Consider the following 10385-nt stretch of genomic DNA (forward strand, 5'->3'; position numbering starts at 1 on the left):
GTCCTGGGATCCTTTCTACCAGCTGGCCCTGATCTAAGGGTGTATATAGGCAATGGTGTCAATGAATCTATATATTATCTGCATTTAGTCTTGGAATGTTTCCCCTTTTAATTAGTCGACAAACGTAACAACATGCTGATTGACGTTTGATCCGTTATAGTCATTGTCCCTGCAAATGACTTTCACGTGCATTCTGCTTTTGATTTCCTTTCCAGGGTGCCGTTGTACAAAACAACCTTAGCGCTCAGGCTACCTTAAGTCTATGTTAAGGTATGGGAGTTACGGTCACCTTAGCGCAAAGATCGTTTTGTACAACGGCACCCAGGGCATGTATGCGCTGTCAAAATAAACATTGTTGTATAAAGTTCAGTTTTCAACGGTTGCGTTTGTGCACTACACCAGTGGCAATGATCTCTCTGTACAAAATATTGTATTTTGTATATGAAGAAACAAAATCATCATTCTCATTCTAAAGAACTATGTACTCCAAAGCATATTATTTTCTAGTGATATGTTTGTGGTAACGATGTTGTAAACTTACTACAATCGGTAGAAAAGTGTGTCCGTTGCGTTATAGAGGACTTTTGACAGATCTATACTCGTTTGGTTCCCGTGAAGATCGGGGTTAGTATTGATCTTCAGTAACCCATGCTTGTCGTAAAGGGCAACTAACGGGATCGCTAACCTGGTTGACACATGTCATCGTATCCCAATTGCGCAGATCGATGCTCATGCTGTTGATCAATGGATTGTCTGGTCCAGACTTGATTATTTACAGACCGCCGCCATATAGCTTGAATATTGCTGAGTGCGGCATAAAACTAAACTCACTCATTCACTATACGCATTGAGAGGACAATTAAGAGGTCGTTTAGTCCTGATCTGGGACAATTAAAGGGTGGGGGAAGGGGGTTACATTCAGTTTAACGTGAGATAAACCCCTCACCCTACCCCCAACCTCAATCGCTATGGGACTACGGACACAACACATTGCTCTTCGCCTATTCCGTGAAGACAACAACAAACAAGTTAGGGACCTACTGTAGCTCACCCCAACATACCTTTCCTTTTCTTGGAGTGTATTGCGATTCTAATGTAAGTGGTACACTCTTCACTGAGGCATTAAACCCAACTCACTCACTCACTCATATGCATGATGGTTCACTCGTGCATCAATACCTTCCTTCTTTAACTCAAAGCGCCGATTCCAACGGTGAACAGTACCCTACATCAACATGCTTGTATCACTTGCAGCAGGAGAGCAAGGGAAACTATGCAGCCATTCCAACCGCTGCAAACTAATGTTAATTGAAATCTATCGATTAAGGTTGCAGTTTCAGCTGGGCCCTATCCACACCATCGATTATGTTGACCCACGTTCGCGAAGGCACAATAAACATTTCCCAAACTGAACTGATATTTGACGTTCTGATCAACAAGTTTGCTCATAACAAACTTTTCCCAAACTTCGAACTAACTTCTGTTTGTAAACAAGAACTTTTAATGTTCCAGCACTGTCAGCAATGCTGAGGATCCGTACAGAGTTAACAGGTGCGCGGATTGTGGAGTTTAGTCGAGGATTGTGGGAAGGGATATTTGCAGGCTGCCCAGATTGTCTTGTCAGCATGAGCTATGTCCCAGTGAAACGAGACGAATCTTAGATTCCAGCTGTACTTCTTTGGAGCCGAAGAGGCATTTGAAAGCACTAGGCCTAAATTAGAAAGATACCTTTACGCTTAAAGTGAATAGATCGTGGGTACCTTTTAAGATAAATAAGTGTTCATAGGCAGGTAATTTGATTAAATCTTGCCCCTTTTCTTGAGACCCGGACAATGTCAGGCAAGTTGTGTATGTGAGACAAGATCATCGTCATACTGTTTAATTTCTAATGTTACTCTTTCTCACGGTTCAACAGTGGTCAGTTTTTTTCTTTACAATTTGCTCAATCACAATGATTAGCGTGGAGCATTTAATTGTGGTCTGTTGGCCTGAGTCTTGTCCAAAGTGACAATAACCGAGTCAGTAGTTACCTATCGTCACAGGGTCAGGATATAATTCTTTTGCATTCTGCACATACCGTCTAAACTGCAAAATATATTTCATCTATTGTTATGTGACACACATGTAGACATCAGCAGATCTGAATTGCATATGTTTCTGTGGTGCTCTTTGAAAATATCGCCACGTGAAAATTGTAAATGTTTGTGAAGTGTTCTGTCAGAATCATGTCATGCGTTTCTGTTGTAGTCTATGAAAACATCACCACATGGAAATTGCTTGTTTTTGTGTAGTGTTATGTCAAAACATCACCAGATGGACGCATATGCATCATCTTTGTCGGTTATAGTCTGTGAAAGCATGTATCTGTGTAGTGCTCTGTGAAACCATCACCTGGTAGAAACTGCATGTATTTATGTAGTGTTATGTCACAACATCACCTGATGGAAACTGCATGTATTTGTGTAGTGTTATGTCAAAACATCACCTGATGGAAACTGCATGTATTTGTGTAGTGTTATGTCAAAACATCACCACATGGAAACTGCATGTATTTGTGTAGTGTTATGTCAAAACATCACCACATGGAAACTGCATGTATTTGTGTAGTGTTATGTCAAAACATCACCTGATGGAAACTGCATGTATTTGTGTAGTGTTATGTCAAAACATCACCTGATGGAAACTGCATGTATTTGTGTAGTGTTATGTCAAAACATCACCTGATGGAAACTGCATGTATTTGTGTAGTGTTATGTCAAAACATCACCTGATGGAAACTGCATGTATTTGTGTAGTGTTATGTCAAAACATCACCTGATGGAAACTGCATGTATTTGTGTAGTGTTATGTCAAAACATCACCTGATGGAAACTGCATGTATATTGTGTAGTGTTATGTCAAAAACATCACCTGATGGAAACTGCATGTATTTGTGTAGTGTTATGTCAAAACATCACCTGATGGAAACTGCATGTATTTGTGTAGTGTTATGTCAAAACATCACCTGATGGAAACTGCATGTATTTGTGTAGTGTTATGTCAAAACATCATGGAAACATGGAAACTCACCTGATGGAAACTGCATGTGTGTAGTGTTATGTCAAAACATCACCTGATGGAAACTGCATGTATTTGTGTAGTGTTATGTCAAAACATCACCTGATGGAAACTGCATGTATTTGTGTAGTGTTATGTCAAAACATCACCTGATGGAAACTGCATGTATTTGTGTAGTGTTATGTCAAAACATCACCTGATGGAAACTGCATGTATTTGTTAGTGTCAAACCATCACCTGATGGTAGTGTTATGTCAGAAACATCACCTGATGGAAACTGCATGTATTTGTGTAGTGTTATGTCAAAACATCACCACATGGAAACTGCCTGTATTTGTGTAGTGTTATGTCAAAACATCACCAGATGGACGCATCATCTTCGTCGGTTATAGTCTGTGAACGCATGTATCTGTGTGGTGTTATGTCAAAACATCACCTGATGGAAACTGCCTGTATTTGTGTAGTGTTATGTCAAAACATCAGATGGAAAGAGCAAACGTTCGTATAATGATCTGTGGAAAACGTCACCCCATGGCAAGGAGACGTGGTTCTGTGGTGCTCTGTGAAATCAAGACATGTTTCTGAACAGCTCTGTTTGTCTATGGCTTCTTAGCGTTAGGGTAGCGAGGGAAGACCCGTGTTTCAATCCCGCTGATGCATTAACTTTAGACATCACTGTCACCAGTTAATCCAACTCGATGCATTGTTAAAGATTTATCAAGTGAAGGTCAAACTGACTTGAAATATTCGATTTGCTTTCCTTGACAAATTGATGTAATTACCTCGGCGATCTATTAGCTTGTCTTATAATGGTTCTGTAACATTACTCGTCAGGTTTTGATAGGAAGCTTTATTATGCTCTTCAGACTTTTTGCAACTTCTTGAGAAATTCGGTAAAGAGCTTGTCCAGTAATTGATCTAGCCCCCGATCGACCTGATGGTTGTGCAGAGCTCAGGGTACCTATATCCGTGACCTCATTTGTTCGTACCTCAGTCAAGGTCATCGTAACCTTGAAGAATCCGTGACCTGAGGCCTTGGTGCAAGAAGCAGCTCTCAGCCAGACGTAAAGAAAAGCTCCTCCGTGCACGATGACTTGATTTAATAGACTTCATCTAATAGCCTCAATTTAATACCGCTGTCGACATACAAAAACTCATGAAATTTTACTTGTTTGGCATTTTACCAACTATCTGTGATTCCTACAGACGTATAGATGTATTCAACTTGTGAAAAGAAAATTCAATCTTACGTTTGATTAAGATGCAACAGTGTTATAGAGAACGTGAAGGTTGGGAACGTTGTGAGAGCCAGGGCTCTTCTCGTGTCTGGATGCAATTGAACCAAAGCCTTGCTGGATTACAGCGGAGTAATAAACGCGGCCAATTAAACAAAGTTCGATCTGAAAACATAGTCCGCGACCGACTGACCCACTTTCTGAAGTAAACAGAACTTTTCTGTTACAGAAACATGTTATCGTGAACTTTTCTTGTACTTTTTTTCCTAATGCATGATTGATTTTATTGAATCACGCTTACTTGCCCTAAGTAATACTGATGACGTTCTGCCGATGTGACGTTAAATAATAACTCACTCACTCACTCACTGATCACGTTCAAGGATGAACTTGTTAAGGGTTTTCGCAAAACATCTATAAATGGTAAATAAGCAAACAAATATGTTGTAATGGTATATTTGACATTGTTCTGAAAATTTGCACTCTAAATGAGATAACTTTTGTAATCTTAGAAGATGCGACAACATAAGAAATTTCAACCATGTTTGTAAACACGTCGAGCCAATCGATCTGATCGCGTCTTACTTTCGTTTTAATACTCTCTCACAAAAGTGTGTTTGTTGGTGTAAGCCGTAAAACTGTAGCAATCAGCAAATCTATATTGGATTCTAAACATTACAACTATTACTTTTGAAGTGAGTTATGCAATGATCGTAGTGATATAGGTTTCGATCATTCCACGAGAGGCCATCCAGCGCCAATGTTGCGACTTGCTTGCACATAAATCAACAAGCTGATTGTGGAGTTCTGTCCAACTTGAGAGGTTTATGTCTTGTCTGCGCTCGCTACGACTGTCCTCGCGTGGCTCTCTGTCAGAGGAATTCCAATTATTGTTGTCCTGGCTGGAAAAAGGCCAATCAAGGGTCACCTGTTGTCAAACAGATCGGCACTCTTGGTTTGGTTAAAGGCAGTGCTGGAGCCTCGGTTTGAATACTGAGGTCAAGGTCAAATGTCTCGTATATGTGGGACTGACAACAGATTTAACTAACACATCCAATATTCAGTTGCGCGTTTATTGTGTGTGATGTTGTTAGTAACTATCCCGGCTCATGGTCACCATATCATGCAATACACAATAAATATACTTGCACATAACTCCATCACCCCTTACTCACACTCAAAGACTATGGGGCTGCGGACACCGCTCTTTGCCGTCTCTGTATAGAGAGCAGCAACCAAACTCAGGCCTCTCTCTAACCGCAAGGCCACTATAGCTCAACAACCTGTTGACTTAACTGGGGCCTCTCACCCAGAGTCGATAGAAACCTTCATACTAACTCGCACATTTGTTCGAATAACGTTAACAGAATTCTGTTCATGAATGTACTGTAGAATTATGTGAAATTCCTTAAAGTGATTTGTCTCCCACCCCAGCATGTAGAGAGTGTATACAGAAAGAGGAAGTGATGGAGACAGTTCGCGGCGGTTGTGTTCTCTCACGAGCCCAGGACAAGAAGGTTTGCGAACACAAGCACTGTATTCAGCCACGCCAAAGGGACGTTACTCTGCATGGCAAATTGCTGCTTCTTACACAAGGTAGCACCACCCCATCCAACACACAGAAACACACACAGCCACTGACAGAGCTCTCTCTCTCTCTCTCTCTCTCTCTCTCTCTCTCTCTCTCTCTCTCTCTCTCTCTCTCTCTCTCTCTCTCTCTCTCTCTCTCTCTCTCTCTCTCTCTCTCTCTCTCTCTCTCTCTCTCTCTCTCTCTCTCTCTCTCTCTCTCTCTCTCTCTCTCTCTCGGATCCAGAGGGGAGGGGGTGCGCCCGATAGTTTATTAAATGACACCCCAACCCCACCCCACCCTTTCTCAAGAGTGTGCACCCCTCGCTTCTCATAAGGTGTATCCGCCCCTGCCTTATATCATTCCACAATGTATGCCCGTGGAAATTAGACAGGTATTGGACGCATTCCTAATAAAAATAAACCCTCTCTCTCTCTCTCTCTCTCTCTCCCCTCTCTCTCTCTCTCTCTCCTTACATAGACGGATCCAGAGGGAGGGTGTGCTTCCGAACGTTTATTAAATGACACCCTAACCCCACCCCCACCCTTTCTCAAGAGTGTGCACCCCTCGCTTCTCATAAGGTGTATCCGCCCCTGCCTTATATCATTCCACAATGTATGCCCGTGGAAATTAGACAGGTATTGGACGCATTCCTAATAAAAATAAAAATTTATAAACATCACGAAACAAGGTTCATGGGCACATACCATCAATACCATCATTTCGCTCATGCTCAGATCTGCCGGCCCTTAAATCAACATAGTTCATTATGTTGTTATCGTATGTGTCTGATGAACGCATACCTATGAAAATTGTTTAATTGAGCACGGAACGCGCAAATTACACGTAAGACGTGATAAATGGGAGCGACCTGACACATTTTGTCTAGGTCAGTTTCCGCCATCTTGATTAGCTTAATGGTGACCTTGACCTTGACCAACGAGAATAGTTGTTCCACTTTGTCCTGATTTGCTACGAAGCACATAAACTGCCCTGAGGGCAAGCTGGTCACTACTGCGTATCCTCATGGTGGTATCAGTGGATTTGTGGGCCAGCGGATAAGATTAATTTCTGATTCAAGCCAGACCGATGCTTCAGCCTCCAGTCAGTAATTACTGTGCCAACCCTTTAGTGAATATTAATATCGTGAGTCATTACGTGTATTAATTACAGGTATGATGCAACTCAGAAATAATTGATGAGGGATGCGCCGAGTTAGGATTGATAGAAGCGTTAATAAAATATGGCCTTTTCTCGGGGCATTGTCCAACACAGTTGAGTCAATGTTTGAAAAGAAACTTTTGTCTCTGAGATCCTGAAACATGCACGCCCGGAGACACAAGATCTATAACGCAACAAGTCTGGATTTCTCCAATTTCTGAAAGTTAAGAAACTATCGTTGCATGCTATTCCTAAATACAAATTACTGTAAAATCTCAAAATATTTAAATTTGGGGAACAAAATGGAATTTGCAACGCTGTTAGATCAGTTAATTGTAGTTCTTACAACTTCCAGCTTGCCTGAAGTTGATTCAAAACTAAAAGGTTGTGTACGCTTAAGCATCAGTTTAAATATCGAATGAGTGATTTAGCGTATGAGACGAACGCCTCTTAGTCTCTCGTACAGACCCTGAAGCAAATATTATCCAAGAAAGACGACGCAAGTCTAGAAAATGTGGCAAGTCTAGATTTCCACAGTCTGAAAATGAAGAAAGCCTTTTTATTATATTTTTTTTTACTATGAACCTTTTTTCAGTAAAATATATTCTTTTCAGAGACTAGTTGTTAGTTTAAACACCCCTTGGAGCAGTATTTAACTCCTTGTTCCCACGGGTAAGGGACACAACTCCCAACAGCAACATATGCTACACCTCTCGTCGGCGTTGTCGCAGAGATGAAGTTGTTTTAACTCCCCTCAGGTTTGGACATTGTGATTGAAGGCATATAGAAGTATTGTAGATAAAGACCTATCCTTTGACCAAACCGTGATACCCATATAACACACATTACTATCGACGTACCCTGGGTGTTTACGTTCCTTTGCCTTCAGTAAGAGGAGTGAGTGAGTGAGTTTAGTTTCACGCCTCAGTCAGCAATATTCCAGCTATATGGCGGCGGTCTGTGAATAATCGTGATCCAGTGATCAACAGCATGAGCATCGATCTACGCAATTGGGATACGTAACAGAGTGACAAGCGAACGCCTTAACAACACGGCTACCCCCCTCCCCCCTCCCCATAGCTGCGCAGACCCGCCCCATTACTCTGTGCCATACCTCAATGAAATTCCAGGCATCATGATATTTACATACTTATGTCCAAATGTTTTTGCCATTAATCTATTTGTTGTTGTAATATACATTCCCAGCTAAACAAACATTCGAACAAATAACAAAACATTTATAACATGTGACACAACACGCAAACGTATCACGATTAAATTTGATTTATTAAGCGTGAATTCGGGGGATTTTGATCTTTTAAAGCTTTTTGTGACATTTCTGAAACAAATGGCTCTTTCCACAAAACCATAAATCAAGATACTTCAGCACCGAAGTTTACCTCGTCAACATTACATCACAGAATTGCGTGACCTAATATATCCTTCGGAATCGCGGTCAGACATGTTTAGCGTTAACACGCAGTCTAAAATGTTTTCTTTTGTAAATCATGAAGTTATATTGGGTACGTGTCTCACCGACTTAACCCCTGTCGACTTCATTTTGAGATAACGTACAGCTTGAAAATGGCGTGAAGACATGAAGACGTGAAGACTGCCATCCAGGAAATGAAAGATAACCTGTTAATCTATCACCGATGCCAATTAATTAATATTGTTTTACTGCTGGAAGGGTTTTTTCACCTTTATGTTGACATGTGTTTATTTCAGGAGCGGGGGTTGATCAAACTGGTGCGAGACTAGGTGCCATATCACTGGATCGGAACATGGCTCCCAAGGTCGAATGGTAATCTGTGTTAGTTTTGAAATAAACACAGACATTGGTTTGGCGGATCTATAAATATTGCGCACACATACTCAGACAAACATTTTTCATCCTAATCTTTCAAAGACAAAATTTCATTCCCCGCGGAAAGGTTTTCAACATGGCGGGGCGTTGATACATCCATTGAATCGCAGTGTCATACAGAAACAGCAAAATGGGTTCTAAATGAATGAGCAGACTTGGTTTTAACAGTGCAGACAGTATGGGGGTTCTCGGATTACGCTTTCGTTTTGTGTGTGAGGACTGATGCTGGTTTTAGATATGTTTAGACTTTGGTAGACTGAATGCGCATGCGCATGACAAAGACAGAAGCAAAACCATGAGATTCGAACCCTCGATCATAGGTTTCTGGTACACTAAGGGACAAAACTCAAAACTAAAGGACAAAACTGAGCTGGGGGTGGCTCAGTGGTCTGTGGGTCAAGGGTTCGAATCTCAGATTCATCAATTATTATCATCCTTGGTTATCCAGCGCGTTCCTGTGTTTCACTTGTAAAAACCATTAACGGTCTGAGTGACCTCAACGACCTTTGTGACCTAGACCTTTTTACCCACGGCTAGCTGATATATATTAGACTCAAACTGAAACATGAGTCTTATCAACCTATTCAGACAATGACCTACTTTTCAGCCGATCCGAAATTTCTCTTGTGAAAGTGAAAATAGACATCACAAACAACTATGGTTACACTGAATTCCAATTCCTTGTTTCATAGTGAAATGGTATTTACAAATGAATTTTAATTTTAAAGTTTAATAACATCGTATTTCTATATTTTATGGCGAGGTGTAGGCAGCATGACCTTAACTTAGACGTCACAGACTGCCCCTGTTTGATGAGGTCGTAAAATGATTCACAATGCATCTGGCTCACTGGTTACACCTGTTATGTGTTCATTTGTGCTTATTCAATGTAGTTCTGTAACGCACAATGTGACTGATACAATATCAAGTCCGTACCAGACCGCCAAACTTTTCTAGCGGCAGAGCCTCGTTTTGAGATTTCCACGATTTCCAGGTTTCCATTTGTCAGAGCTTGCTGTACGACAATGCACTCTGCACGACGTGTTTGCAAGGATTAAAAGGAGCGTAGTGTTGCAATATACAAGTGCTTAGATGTATCAAATAATATGGATTAATATTTATGTATCAAGCTAAATGAATTAGTCTAAAAGTTCTGGACTGGTTATTGTACTAAGTTGCGCAATAGGTCGGAACCCAGTCAACAGGAAACGAGACTGTTGTGTAATTATTGTTTTGACTTGTATATTCAAATGGGTATGTTATGTATCCATGAAGATAAGGATTAGATCTTCAGTAGCCCATGATTGTCGTAAAGGCTACTAACGAGATCGGGTGGTCAGACTTGTTGACTTGGTTGACACATGTCATCGTATCCTAATTGCGTGGATTGATGCTCATGCTGTTGATTACTGGATTGTCTGTTCCAGACTCGAGTATTTACAGACCGCGGCCATATAGCTGGAATATTGCTGAGTGCGGCGTTAAGCAACACATCAAC

The sequence above is a fragment of the Haliotis rubra genome, unplaced genomic scaffold (genome assembly GCF_003918875.1).
Source record: "Haliotis rubra isolate DU_JTF1 unplaced genomic scaffold, ASM391887v1 Scf200, whole genome shotgun sequence".
NCBI classification, from domain to species: domain Eukaryota; kingdom Metazoa; phylum Mollusca; class Gastropoda; order Lepetellida; family Haliotidae; genus Haliotis; species Haliotis rubra.